The sequence below is a fragment of the Mustela erminea genome, chromosome 3, assembly GCF_009829155.1.
Source record: "Mustela erminea isolate mMusErm1 chromosome 3, mMusErm1.Pri, whole genome shotgun sequence".
In the NCBI taxonomy this organism is placed as follows: domain Eukaryota; kingdom Metazoa; phylum Chordata; class Mammalia; order Carnivora; family Mustelidae; genus Mustela; species Mustela erminea.
The window spans coordinates 88,281,559-88,296,714 of NC_045616.1; the positions used below are offsets into that span (position 1 = coordinate 88,281,559).

General features: G+C 40.7%; 1 protein-coding gene across 3 annotated transcripts in view; it reads right to left on the minus strand.

The window, feature by feature from the left end:
* The window catches only part of CTNNA1 (catenin alpha 1), a 185,461-nt gene that overhangs the window by 157,942 nt on the left and 12,363 nt on the right, over nucleotides 1-15,156 (minus strand). The window contains exon 1 of one of the 3 annotated variants that reach the window (XM_032336574.1): nucleotides 14,159-14,183. The exons of the other annotated variants lie outside the window; for them this stretch is intronic. The gene's annotated coding sequence lies outside the window, so the exon portion shown is untranslated. Of the gene's footprint in view, nucleotides 1-14,158; nucleotides 14,184-15,156 lie in introns of those variants that run through there. 3 annotated transcript variants of the gene reach the window in all.

The window sequence follows — 15,156 nt, forward strand, 5'->3', positions numbered from 1 at the left end:
CCTATAATGTTTTTCAAATGCATACAACACAATCTAAAAGATTACAAAGGAAACACATATACTGATATTTAGTTATCAAGATACTTTACAAACATGATACAGTAACATATGTGCTTCTTTATTAATATTAAATAAGACTTAGCAAGAAGTCCGACAACCACTTCAAAGTAACAATGAACATGCACATTTTTCAAGGTAACGTTGTAATTATTGCAGATATGAAAAACACTGAAGATTCCTACCGGTGACAAAGTTACAGGTTCAACTGAAAACTGTAGTTTGTTATCTACAATAATAGAAATGCTAAATTCCTGTTAATAGTGAAAACAAAGACAAAAATTTTTCCAATCCAAATTCACCGCAGCTTTAAAAACTTGGCCTAGGGAGGCCTGAGTGGCTCAGTTGGTTAAGCACCTGCCTTCAGCTCAGGTCATGATCCTACCTGGGATCATCTGGCTTCCTGCTCCTTCTCCCTGCCACTCCCCCTGCTTGTACTCTCTCTCTCTATGTCAAATAAATAAAATCTTTTTAAATTTTTTAAAAAATAATAAAATAAAAAACTGGCCTAGGTTCAACGTCAACCTTATAGGGGATACAGAAGCATGGTAAGCAACACCATGGGAAAACAAATCCAGAATGGAGGGTACCTTACAATATAACAGCCTCAATTCTTCAGAAAGTCAGAGTTTTGGGGGAGAGGGTAGGAAGACTATTCGAGACTGAAACACTCAAGAGACATAAGAAATCTACTGCAATACATGTACCATATTTAGACAACAGCTTGAGACAAGCAGCTACTAAGACATTTGTAAGGAAGTGTGCCTGCGTGGCTACGTTGGTTAAGCAACTGCCTTTGGCTCAGGTCAAGATCTCAGGGTCCTGGATAGAGTCCCCACGTCGGGCTCCCTGCTCAGCAGGGAGTCTCCTTCTCCCTCTGACCCTTCCCCTTCCCATTCTCTCTCTCAAATAAATAAATAAAATCTTAAAAAAAGACATATCTAAGGAAATTGGTCTTCAATACTTATTCAATATTAAATGTTATTACAGAATTACTACTCAATTTCATAGGTGTGATAATGAAATTGGGACTATGTAGAAAAAAATGACAATTTCTAGGAGATGCATGCTGAAATATTTAGGGGTAAAATGTAAAGATTTCTGCAACTTTCCAATAGTTCAGCAAAAAAATATATATACATATACAGATCAAGGAATTATGAAAAAATACTCATAACTATTAAATATAGGTAGAGGACATGTGGTCGGGTGTTCTCAGATTTATTCTTTTTCTTTAAAATATTTTATTTATTTATTTGAGAGAGAGACACTGAGAGAGAATATGAGCGAGGAGAAGGTCAGAGAGAGAAGCAGACTCCCCGTGGAGCCGAGAGCCCGATGCGGGACTCGATCCCGGGACTCCAGGATCATGACCTGAGCTGAAAGCAGTCGCTTAACCAACTGAGCCACCTAGGCGCCCTCAGATTTATTCTTTTAGCTTCTTTATATACCTGAAATTTCCTATCTAATAAAATTGGGAAGATTTTACAGAAGTTTAAGAGAAAATGTTCCAAATATACTACTGAAGATGCTAAAGAGGTTTCAAAACAATATAAAGTATGACTTCAGGGAGGAATAAAGATATCTAAATGCATAAACCAAAATATTAGCAATAGTGTTACTTCTAAAGTGTGGATTATAGATAGTTTAAACATCCTTTTTGCTTAACTGTATTTTCTGGTATTATAAAAATCATACAGGTATTTAGAAAAAGTTACTTTTGTAATTAAAAAAGCAGAATCTTCATTTTATAATCTTTACATCTTTATACGAAGAGGACAATACAATCAAAAGGCAAGTTTGAGGGCTGCCTGGGTGGCTCAGTGGGTTAAACCCTCTGCCTTCAGCTCAGGTCCTGATCCCAGGGTTCTGGAATCAAGCCCCTCATTGCGGTCTCTGCTTGGCAGGGAGCATGCTTCCCCCTCTCTTTCTCTGCCTGCCTCTCTGCCTACTTGTGATCTCTGTCTACCAAACAAATAAATAAAATCTTAAAAAAAAAAAAAAAGGCAGGTTTGATCATAACTTAACCACTCTAACCTTCCTTACTCATTTATAAAACAATATAATCACTACCTTCAGAAGGCTTTCCTGAAGATTAAATTAAACAGATTATGATCCACTCAATAAAATGAGAACCCAGGCCAATTAAAATAAAGGAGAAGTTCTTCCATACAACAGGAAAATAATAAATGCAGAGGAATAATGGGTTTAGAAAAATCACCCTTTTGGGGCGCCTGGGTGGCTCAGTGGGTTAAGCCGCTGCCTTCGGCTCAGGTCATGATCTCAGGGTCCTGGGACCGAGTCCCGCATCAGGCTCTCTGCTCGGCAAGGAGCCTGCTTCCTCCTCTCTCTCTCTCTCTGCCTGCCTCTCTGCCTACTTGTGATCTCTCTCTGTCAAATAAATAAATAAAATCTTTAAAAAAAGAATAATCACCATTTAGAAACATCATAATAATGGATTCACTCAAGAATCATGCTGAGGGGCTCAGTGGGTTAAAGCCTCCGCCTTCTGCTCAGGTCCCGATCTCAGGGTCCTGGGATCCAGCCCCACATTGGGCTCTCTGCTCAGCAGGAAGCCTGCTTCTCTCTCTCTCTCTCTCTTTGCCTGCTTGTGATCTCTGTCAAATAAATAAATAAAATCTTTAAAAAAAAAAAAAAAAAAGAATCATCCTGAATGATCAGCATCCTGAATGCTAAAACAAGTGGTTGAAAGTTTACAAAGAAACTGATTATTTACATACTCTCATGGTAATTACCAACAGATTATTTACTGATTACAAGGGGGGGGGAGTTAGTTATAGGAACTTCAAAGTGGAAAAACCTTTTAGACACGACTTTAATCAAGTGATCAAAATCAACATCCCCTGTAACAGGACAAACTGACATCATATACTTCCTGGTATGATGCACAGGGAAGGACATAACATTACTTTAATATTTCCTACCAAAACTACAGAGTCTCAATCTTGTCATGAGGAAATATCAAACTCAAAGTGAGGCATAGTCTACAAAATAATTGGCTTTAGTCTTCAAAGACGTCAAGGTCAGAAAAACAAAGACAGAAATTCTTCCAGACTAAAGGAGGCTAAAGAGACATGACAACCAACGCAGTAATCCTGGAATGAAACTGTACTTGAAGCAGGGGCAGGGGACAACTGAGACAAATGATAAAATCTAAGTAGGTTCTAAATTAGACATCAAATTTGCATATTTTCATCATTATACTGTAGATATGTCCTTGTTGCATGTAACAGACATGAGATGTCTGCAACTTACTTTCACATGGTTCAAAAAACACAATGCAGGGGCACCTGGGTGGCTCAGTGGGTTAAGCCGCTGCCTTCAGCTCAGGTCATGATCTCAGGGTCCTGGGATTGAGTCCCGCATCGGGCACTCTGCTAGGCAGGGAGCCTGCTTCCCTCTCTCTCTCTCTGCCTGCCTCTCCATCTACTTGTGATTTCTCTCTGTCAAATAAATAAATAAAATCTTTAAAAAAAAAACACACAATGCATTAAGTATGTCATATACAGAGAGGAGAGGAAAGTAGATGGGAGAGTGGGAAGAAGAAAGAAAGGGAAGAACGGAGACAGAGACACAGGAAGAGAGGGAAATGAATGCTGATGAGATGGAAAGAGAGTGAGGGGTAGAAGGAGAATGGAGAAGGGAGCAGGAGTAGAGGGAAGGGAAGGGGAAGAAGGCAGGAGGAGAAAGATCAGACAGAGAGAAGCAGGAAGGAAGAGGGGAGAAAGAGGAAAGAGGGAGAAAGATGTTCTGAAATGTGACTAGTGTGGCTGAAGACAGATTTTATTTTATTTTATTTTACTTTAATTAATGTTGAATATTCCTAGGGATTACCTTGTCAGACAGCACAGATCTAGACTCTACAGAAAGCAACATCAACACCTAAATTCTACACATTAAAATGACAACTAGGACAAGGTAGAACTGCACGTCTATGACTAGCCCACTCTTGACAATTTTAATATAAAACTGTGTCTTCACCCATAAATGCACGCTTGTTGCATAAATAGGTACGCCCTCAGATATTTTTTAAAACATTAGTGCAGGCATCATCTAACATTTCTTAGACTTATCTAAGCATCAAAACATCCTAGATTCACTGGAGATGGGATGCCAAAAGAAATTTGGATTTGCTTAATCTGATAACAGAATGCCAGTTTCCAGGAAATTTTTTTAATTGCAAGTGGGCAAATTTGCTCTCTACACTTAACATTATGTCAGGCCTACACTTTGGTTTATAAAGGTCATTTATCCACAAAACTGATCAGCCCAAGTCAGTAAACCTTAGAGATGGAGTGCTCTAGATTGCTAAAGGGCTGACAACAGCTAAAGCAAATGTCATCGAATGTCACAGATAAGACAGTTCAGAAAGAATGATTTGCCCCATGGACCTTGCATTTCTGTATCCTAGCATTCCACCACCAATACATCAACACAAATAAAGCAGAAAACCTCTCAAGAGTTGTAGAGCAAGGTGCCAGACATTAAGTGAAGCTGGTTCCAAGGAGATAAGTGGTCACATTTGTATTAATTATTAAACAAGTGCAACACAGTAACAATTCACTTTTCCAAAGAAATAAACTCTGGGCTGAGCACAGAACCTGAGGCGGAGCTCAATCTCATGACCCTAAGATCATGACCCAAGCCAAAACCCAAAGTCAGACACAACCAACTGAGCCACCAGGTGCCCCTTTTCCTATGCAAACTTGGACCCATTTTTCCTTCATGAGCAAAAGTGGGGCCCAAGATGAGAGTCCCAAGCAAAGAAACAAGAGTCTCAGGCCATCAGGAAGCCGTTGAAGAGCTGGAAAGCTGTTTTAGAGATACCACAAAGGGGGAGGAAGCTGTGCAAGGTAAGCCTGTGAAGACTGAGCAGACCAAGTCAGAGAAAGAAAGGAAAAAAAAAAAAAAGGTTTCTCTGAAACTTGTAAGAAAAACTAGCCTTTTAGCTTAAAGAACAAGAGTACCCTGAAGATTTGTATACTTGCTGATAATAAAAACATTCTCCAGAAAAAAAAAAAAAAAAAAAAAAAAAAAAAAAAACCTACTTGGTCTTTTGTTTTTATTATTTTGATACTTTGTGGTACAAAATAATTCAACTTTCTTCTTAACTTGAAAAAAAGGCAAAGTGTAAGAACAATAATGAGTTGTTGGGTCGCCTGGGTGGCTCAGTGGGTTAAGCCTCTGCCTTCAGCTCAGGTCATGATCTCAGGGTCCTGGGATCAAGCCCCACATGGGGCTCTCTGCTCAGCGGGGAGCCTGCTTCCCTTCCTCTCTCTCTGCCTGCCTCTCTGCCTACTTGTGATCTCTCTCTCTCTCTCTCTGTGTCAAATAAATAAATAATTATTTTTTTAAAAAAAGGAACAATAATGAGTTGCAAACGACACCCGACTTCTCAGGGACCCCATTAGAAGAGACCAGGACAGGTAAATGCGGAAAACATGTGCCCAGCTGCCCATTAGCTCCAGGCAGGCACTCTATCACGCAGACATAGGGTTGGTAGATCACGCAATTTTTTCAAGAGACCCAGAGACGTAGACTTTCATGTAAAGCCTCGGAACTTCAGTGTTAGCAACTCATCCCAAAATATCTTACCACTACTTAGGGCAAACAAAAACGTCTAAGTACTGTTTGCACTGCTGGCCAAGACTTTGCAACCAATGAACAAGTTCTCCCCTAAAGTCCCTTCAGTTCTATGTTCCAGAACTCTACATCCTGTTAAGTAATATCTCTGAGGAGGTCTCCAATCTCCCCATAAAAATTCACCAGGCTCCACCTGCTGCTAAAAGCGTTAAGGCAAAGGACTCAATCACTCACTCACATTGAAAAACTTGAAATATACTGACACTTGAAAATTGAGAAGCCATTCAGTGTGTTTTCAAGTCTAACAATAACCATGATGGAAGCAGACTGCCTTGTGCAGCACCTTTAATCAAAGGCCCTGCCAAGAGCGATGCCGAACATTATGAAACTATACTACCGAACCAACTTATGCTTTTGCTGACCCCAACCTGAAAATGATTTCAGGAAGCAGAAGGGTTTTTTGTTTTGTTTTGTTTTTAAGATTTTATTTATTTGACAGAGAGAGAGAGAGAGAGAGAGATATCACAAGTAGGCAGAGAGACAGGCAGAAAGAGAGAGGGAAGCAGAGAGAGAGAGAAAGAGATCACAAGTAGGCAGAGAGACAGGCAGAAAGAGAGAGGGAAGCAGGCTCCCCGCCGAGCAGAGAGCCCGATGCGGGACTTGATCCCAGAACCCTGAGATCATGACCCAAGCCAAAGGCAGAGGCTCAACCCACTGAGCCACCCAGGCGCCCCCAGGAAGCAGAAATTCTAAGAGCATTTAAAGTCTAATGAGAATATGTTATCCGGAAAGAACATGCCTTCTGGTACCAGCTTCGTCACTAACTTACGCTCTTACCTTGGGCAAGTCTTATCACCTTTCTGGATCCTCAGTTTTCTCAACTATAAAATAAAAGGGACTGAATTCTAGGCTCCAAGTCCTTCCAGAACTGAAATCCTAGTATTGCTTTCATTTATGTTATCTCTCAATAGCTTCGGAATTAATTTATTGGATGCAATTTCTCCCACGGTTAGCCTGTGGTCTTCCTAGCTATATTTTAAGGATAGTAACTATGCTTATGCTTCTTTATATCCCTTAAGTTGCTGGCAAGCTGCTTTATGCAGAGCAGATACAGTATTAGTCGAAGTGAATTTATGCAAACTGATTTTAAAATATTTACAAGCTTACCAAGACAAAGCTCCTGCCTTAATCTTAGTCATATCTTCTGTTTCTCTACAATTAATGGTATTGTTTAGAGTAGCTAAACAAATAACTTTTAAACTCTTGGCAGTTTCTAGTTTTCCAATTAACTTACAGAGCACTCCTTCACAAGACCTATTATAAAACGTACTAGAGCTAGCCAACCTTAATGAATTACAGCAACCTTAGGTTTTTTCAGGAGGGATCATGCTTAGTGGAACTAAATAAAAAGTTAAACTATAGTTATTCAGTCTTCATTACCTTATTTATAAATACCAATCCTGGCTATTACGCAAAAGTTTGCTATAAATTCTGAAAGAGGCAGAGATGTAGGCGTTTGACTAGCAATCTTCATGATAGAGAAATGGAGAAGCAACAAGCAGAAAATATACCCATAGTTCTATCAGAACCAAGGAGGCTGATTGTTGGCAAACTGCCTCATTCGGGCAAAGAGCTTACATACCTTCTCTAAAGACATTAAATGTTCATTTACAACAGAATAGCCACATCACTCTTAAAACCAGTCTGCTTCAAAGCTCTAGAATATCCTTACCTTGCTACTCCGTGCCGGCCATTTTTTTTTTTTTTTTTTTTTAACAGCAAGGTTAAGTTAATGCAATGTTAAGATGGTTCATTTAAATGCAAATCAGGAAATTTTAAAATTAAAAGTACCCACAGTAACGGTTAACTGTCACACTGCACAAGATAGAGGATTGTGGATTACTCCTTGCCATAACAAGGGTTGCCAAGCTTCATCTGCATTAAGCAGAGTTGACACAGCTGTTGGGATCTCAACTCTCAAATCTCCCACTAGCTGTCAAAAAAAAGCAAAAAAACAAGGTAATCCTTATCATTAAGACTTACTCTGACTCACGCCTTTTTTTACTAAATTCCCTTCCACCAAGCCTGCCACTTTCTTCAAAAATGTAAACAGGTTGAGGACAGAGGTAGTAAAGGGAAGAAGGGAGGGCAAGAAATTAAGATGCATAAAAACACAGATGGTTCATGTAAACAAAAAGAAAACTTGGCTTTTCCCCCCCAAAATGCAGTCTCTTTGTAAAGATAGGTACAATATCATCATCATCAAAAAAAAAAAAAAAAAAAAAAAAAAAAGGAGGGGAAAAAAAAGCGCTCAACCTTGGTCAAAACAGCCAAAATCAGAGTAAAAAGTTTCCATTCTACTGCAAAGTAACTGGATTTCTATGTGATCAATTCATCATACCCAAATACGTTTAATATCAGGCGCTTATATGGCACATAGTAGTTTGTCACCCTCCTTTTAGGTGTACAAATCTATGAGGAAAAGGATGGTGATTGACTATGATGATGAACATTATCATTTTATAAAAATTTCAATTTTTTTTTTTACAAAGAGAGAGCAAGCACAAGGAGGGGGAGCAGCAGGCAGAGGGAGAGGGAGAAGGAGGCTCCCCACTGAGCAGGGAGCCCAATGCGGGGCTCAATCCCAATGACCTTAGCTGAAGGCAGACTAACAACTGAGCCACCCAAGCACCCCTATAATTATTTTTAATTATAATAAAAAGTTAATCACTTTTGATCCTTTTCTTATTTTGAGAGCACCAAAGACAATGAGAAAACACAGAAGAGCTGAATGAAAACTGTCACACTGCAAGCAACAGGAGACATAATGATTAGCAAAAGCACTAAACAAAGAACAGATAAAACAATATTCAGTCAACCATTTAGCCAGTCCATCAGCAAGTATCTGAGTGCCTTCTCCATTAGGCATTATTCCAGATAGCATGGAACAAAACTAGAAAAATCTGCCTTCATGAAACAACACTACAGTAATGGCATAAATTAGAAAATGAGACCAAGGCGCCTGGGTGGCTCAGTCCATCAAGCGTCTGCCTTCGGCTCCAGTCAGGATCTCCAGGTCCTGGAATCCCGCCCCACCAAGCTCTCTGCTAAGGGGAGAAAATGCTTCTCCCTCTGCCCCTCCCCCTGCTCCTGTGCTCGCTCTCTCTCTCCTTCTCAAATAAATAAAATCCTTAAATTAATTAATTAATTAAAGAAAGAAAACTAGACTATACCAGGACTAGGAAAAAAATTAAGCAGGATAATGATAAACGAATTAGGTAGGGTCTTTCAAGGGCCTTTCTATCTTGTTAACATTTGAACTTCAATCTGAAAGTCCAGGAAGAGTGAGGGAGTATCTGAAAGAACAATGCAGGCTGACACAACACAGACAACGCAGCATCTCCCAATACTTAAAGAGAAGGCCAATGTGGCTGGAGCACAGACCAAGAAGAGGTAAGAGATCAGGGAAGGAAAAAACAAAAACAAACGCTCCAGAGCTGCTGAAGTGACTGTTTACAGTATGAACCAGGTATCTATATTCCTTTACTTAGCTTCCAACCCATATGGCTGAGGCCATTAACAATGGGAAGAGTGTTCCAGAGAATGCTGCACTAAGCCATCATAACAGACAACTGATTATGGATGCACAGGAAGTCCATTTTCATAAGAAACTGGAAGACTCTGGTCAAAAAAGCAAATATGATGAAACCAACATCTGGACTGAAGGCACCAGAGAAAACAAAGGGAAAGAGGTTTTTTGTTTTAGAACAATAGGACTAAAAGGCAGAGAAACTTTTCACACAGCTGAAGAGAACCCCACAGAAGAGAATTGTATTTTTCTTGGAGAACGGAAAAAAGATGCCTGAACTCGGATTCAGATTAGGAAATTACCCAGACTGACTGACAAAATAAGAACAATCTGCCTCTAAAATTTGTACTGTAGTATATACTTTTGATTACCTATTCCATAATTCAATGATGGACCAATTACCATATCCTGGGAAGCTGCTAGGTGAAAGGGATACAAAGACTAATTATAAATCCCTATCAGATCATTACGGCAATTAATTAAGTACTGTGGGGGCCAGGGGCAAGTCTTCCCAAGTTTATGCTTTGGCATAAACATTATTCTGAGTTAAAAGCAATCAAAACCCAGCAGATTCAGGAAAAGTTCTTTACCTCCCCCTCCACTGCCTATTCATATTAGGGAGAGAGCTGTTAACAGATTCCTCTTTACCAAAGAAATTTATCTACTTTGTAAGACAACCTTTGGGCACCTGGGTGGCTCAGTCGGTTCAATGACTGCCTTCGGCTCAAGTCATGATCCCGGGGTCCTGGGATCGAGTCCCACATCGGGCTCCCCCTGCTCTGTGGGGAGCCTGCTTCTCCCTCTCCTTCTGCCTGCTACTCCCCATCTTGTGCTCTGTCAAATAAATGAATAAAATCTTAAAAAAAAAAAAAATAACACAACCTTTGTTTCCCAAATATTTCCTTTTACCTTCCTGCTATTGGTCTTTCTCCCCTCTGTATCCTCAGATTCCCCCCTCCCCAGTACTTAACTCTTATTGGCATTATGTTGCCTATCTTTAGAATCGCCATGTCTGTATAGATTCCCCTTAAGTACATTATTAAATCTGATTTTTCTCCCATTAATTTGTCTCATGTCAATTTGATTCTTAGTCCAGCTAGAAGAACCTTGAAGGGTAAAGGAAATTCTTCTACCCCAAAAGGACAAAAGGAAACAGGTAGACTTACAAGGGAGAAATGTGGCAGATGCTAACTCATCAAGTGTTTAAACTTGGCATCACCACCAGGAGAACAATGTGACAACTGCTGCAATGCCCTCAGAAAAGAACATCATTACGTACATAGTATGGCCAAAAATAGAAACAATCAGACCAATCCAAACTATAGAGCATCTACAAAATCGGCCTAACTCTTCCCAAGTGTCAGTGACATGGAGGGAGAAGGAGGAGACAGAAATAAAAACTCTTTAGAGATATGACAACTAAACACAGTATGTGATCTCTTATTGGTTCCTGCATTTACTTTTTTTAAGACTTTACTTATCTGGGGCGCCCGGGTGGCTCAGTTGGTTAAGCAGCTGCCTTCGGCTCGGGTCATGATTCCAGGGTCCTGGGATCGAGCCCCACATCGGGCTCCCTGCTCAGCAGATAGCCTGCTTCTCTCTCTCCCCCTCTCCCTGCCGCTCTGCTTACTTGTGCTCTCTCTCTAGCTCTCTGTCAAATAAACAAATAAAATATTTTTTAAAAAATAAATAAATAAAAATAAAAAAGATTTTACTTATCTGAGGTGGTGGGGGGAGGGGAGAGAACTTATGCACAAGCAGGGAGAGGGGCAGAGGGAGAGAAAGAAGCCGACTCCCCACTGGGCAGGGAGCCCAACATGGGGCTCAAACCCAGGACCCTGGGATCATGACCTGAGCCAAAGGCAGACGCTTAACTGACTGAGCCACCCAAACACCCCTGATTCCTGGATTTTTTTTTTTTTTTTAAGATTTTATTTATTTATTTATTTGACAGAGAGAGTTCACAGTAGACAGAGAGGCCGGCAGAGAGAGAGAGAGGGAAACAGGCTCCCTGCTGAGCAGAGATCCCGATGCGGGACTCGATCCCAGGACCCTGAGATCATGACCTGAGCCGAAGGCAGCGGCCCAACCCACTGAGCCACCCAGGCGCCCCTGATTCCTGGATTTAAAAACAAAAAACCTATTAAAAAAAAAAAATCACTAGGACAATTGATGAAATTTAATATAAATATGCACCACGCCATAAGATCAGTATTTCTGGGAACCCTGTTAAAAGGCAAATTCTGACTCAGGTCTCATGTAGCAAAGATGGGAGTTCGAAGCCAACAGCCAAGAAATGAATTCCTGGGGAGCCTCGGTGGCTCAGTCAGTTAACCCTCTGCCTTTGGCTCAGCAAGGAGCCTGCTTCCTCCTCTCTCTCTCTCTCTCTCTCTGCCTGCCTCTGACTACTTGTAATCTCTGCCTGGCAGATAAATAAATAAAATCTTAAAAAAAAAAAAAAAAAAAAAGAAAAGAAAAGAATTATTGAGACCTCTTCAATGCAAAAAGGTGGTTTTATTAAAGCATGGAGACGGGACACATGGACAAAAAGAGCTGCACTGGGACTGTGAGGATTGGCTGATTATATACTTTCAAATTGAGGCGGGGTTAGGGATACCATAAGTCTCTAAGGAACTTAGATAGCAAGGTTTACAGGACTTTGAGGGGGCTATTGTTAGGAAAAGGTCATTTATTACTGTCTAATGAAACCTTAGTCATGAGACCCTTCAGACAGGTATCACTGGGTCATATGCTTGGGGGATGAATGCCAACATATATCTTGGGAGAGCCGTGATAAAGGAAGTTTCCAAAGTAATTTTTATATGTTAAAGTAGACTGACAGGAACCTGGGCTTCAGGGTTAAGACTGCCTTTTGCCCTTAGCAAAGTGTTAACACTGAGGCTACTGGGATCCTAGAAGAACGTCACTCTGCCTGTTTCAAGGACTTATTAATGTACTGTAAGTAGTAAGGAAATTTAATTTTTCTTTTGCTTTTATTTCCCACATCAGGTCTAGGGTAGGACGCCAGAGTTGGCATTTCTCCCAAGTTTCTGGGGAGAAGTGACACAGTGACACTCTTTATGTTATTTTATTTTTATTTTTTTTTTAAGATTTTTTTTTTATTTATTAATTTGACAGAGAGAAATCACAAGTAGACAGAGAGGCAGCCAGAGAGAGAGAGAGAGGGAAGCAGGCTCCCTGCTGAGCAGAGAGCCCGATGCGGGACTCGATCCCAGGACCCTGAGATCATGACCTGAGCCGAAGGCAGCGGCTTAACCCACTGAGCCACCCAGGCGCCCTTTATGTTATTTTATTAAAGTAAAATGTCTTGTGTGATATTGAAGTTAGGTAAAGGCAATGTCCTTATTCTTAGGACTTACATGCTGAAGTACCCTGGTATCTGCAGTTTACTTTTAAATGCCTCAAGAAAAGTTTATGGAGTAACAAAGCAAATACAAAAAATGTTAACAACTGGAGAATCCAAGTGAACTAACTAGTCAAGTGCTTACTCCAATACTCTTTCAACTTTTCTGTATATCTGAAGATCTTCAAAGAAAAAAAAGCTGGTGGGAGGTGGGGGGGACTTAATCAAGACAAGAAAATAGTTACAATACAACAGAAAACAGTTACGGAAACATTAGCTCCCAAGAGCAGCACCCAGGAGGGAGTCCCCAAAAGGGGAGAAAGTCCTCACTGAGGATCTGTTGTACAAGAGGGGGTAAGGCAGCTGTTTCAGGTTACAGGAGGAGACAACAGCACCAAAGATCTTCCAAGCCTTCCAAAAACAAGCATGAGTGAAAAACACAGAAGATAAATATTTAAATGGCAAGAAGTAAAAAACAAAATAAAATAAATAGCAAAAAGTAACATTTAAAGATGGGCAAAGAAATTAGGAGGTATTACAAGGTTGGTCTTTTCTTTCCTAACTTAAAAATACTTTGGGCCCATTCTTACTGTTTATAACACTGCCAGAGAACTCCTAAAATCCCACCCACCCATTCACCCACCTAAAAAAAAAAAAAAAAAAAAAAAAACAAGAAGCAAACCCCACCTCCTCATAGCTACCATAGTAAAGGCCACCAGCATTTCCCCAATCCAAAGGCCTTCTCCCCACAAAGCAACTGAAGAGCTAAGTCCCTCAAACTCCACAGGCCACAAGGCAAGTATTTTCCTCCCAATCTACTCCCTCTTTGGCATTTCCCATTTCTGCTGACCAAAGTTCCACCCAACCAGCTCCCCCAGACTGAGATTCTCGGCCTTTCTTTCATCCTCTTTCCTCTCCCTTCTCTACTTCAGTAAATACCTCACTCTACTAACCCTTCTCATCTCAGGGCTCTGGCCTGGGTTTGGTTTAAAATATCTAGAAGTCTTGGGGGCGCCTGGGTGGCTCAGTGGATTAAAACCTCTGCCTTCGGCTCAGGTCATGATTCCAGAGTCCTGGGATCAAGCCCCGCATGGGGCTCTCTGCTGGAGCCTGCTTCCTCCTCTCTCTCTCTGCCTGCCTCTCTGCCTACTTGTGATCTCTGTCAAATAAATAAAAATCTTTTAAATAAATAACATATCTAGAAGTCTTTAAAAAATATACATATATATCTTCTCATTTCCAATCATTATCCAGACTGCCTCACTTACCATAAAGTCTACTCTCCCCTGAAAAAAAAAAAAAAAAAAGAGGGACTACTTCCCCACCACAAACAGGATGAAGCCCAAACTCCTATAAACAAACTTGAATGGCACTAGCCTGAGACTCATCACCTCCATCCACTCTGTGAAACTTCTCCAATGCACATTCATGTGTCCAGACCTTTTTATAAACCCTCTCTAGGCCAGAGCACCTTTCCTGACTTTTCCATCTTCCTTCAAGACTCTCACACATATGTCCTCTAATCCCACAGAAAGAGCTGTTCCCTCTTTTCTGAGTCCCTCCAGCACTTCACACGCACCTCCATTATAGCGCTAGGTCAGTGCATCTGTTTCCCAGGAAACTGGGAGCTTCCCTTTGAGCACAGTGACCATGGCTTTCTTGAATATGGTAATTTTACACCTAACAACATTCTATAAATGTTCAACAACTGGCTTGACAGTTTCCGGTTTCATCTAGCAACACAGACACTTGTGAAAGAAATAAATGTTCTTCTTGGGGTGCTTGGGCGGCTCAGTCGGTTAAGCATCCGACTCTTGATTTTAACTTTTTTTTTTTTTTTTTAAGATTTTATTTACTTGAGAGAGAGAGAGAGATCACCAGTAGGCAGAGAGGCAATCAGAGAGAAAGAGGGAAGCAGGTTCCCTGCTGAGCAGATAGCCTGATGCAGGGGGTTCTATCCCAGGACCCTGAGATCATGACCTGAGCTGAAAGCAGAGGCTTAACCCACTGAGCCACCTAGGTGCCCCACTGATTTTAAGTCTTAATTTGGTCTCGGGGTCCTGGGATCAAGCCCCATGTAGGGCTCCACACTCGGGGGCGGAGGGGGGGGGGCATCTGCTTGAGATTCTCTGTCCACCCCTCCTCCCCTACCCCTGCTCACTGGCACAAATTCTCTATAAAATTAATAAATTTTTTTAAAATGTGTTATAAATTAGCAAAACTATAGATTCCTAATTCTTACCTACCAGTGATTACTTAGACTAATAATCCCATTAGTTTGTAAACTCTTGAGGTTAGCAATGGTGACTTGTAAATTCTTAACATCTCCTAACGCCTGCTTTGAAAGGCAGACTTTGAATAAATGTATACTGCATTTAACTGAATCCTTCCCACTGTTACTGAGATATAGCTAACTAAAGGTTGCCTTTGACCCTGCCTCAAAAAAGACAAACTAGAAAACATTCCATCTTTCACTGGTCTTAATGACCCGAAAGAAGTTTAAATTTCTCTCAGATATTGCCATCTTCCATTCCCTTGGTTT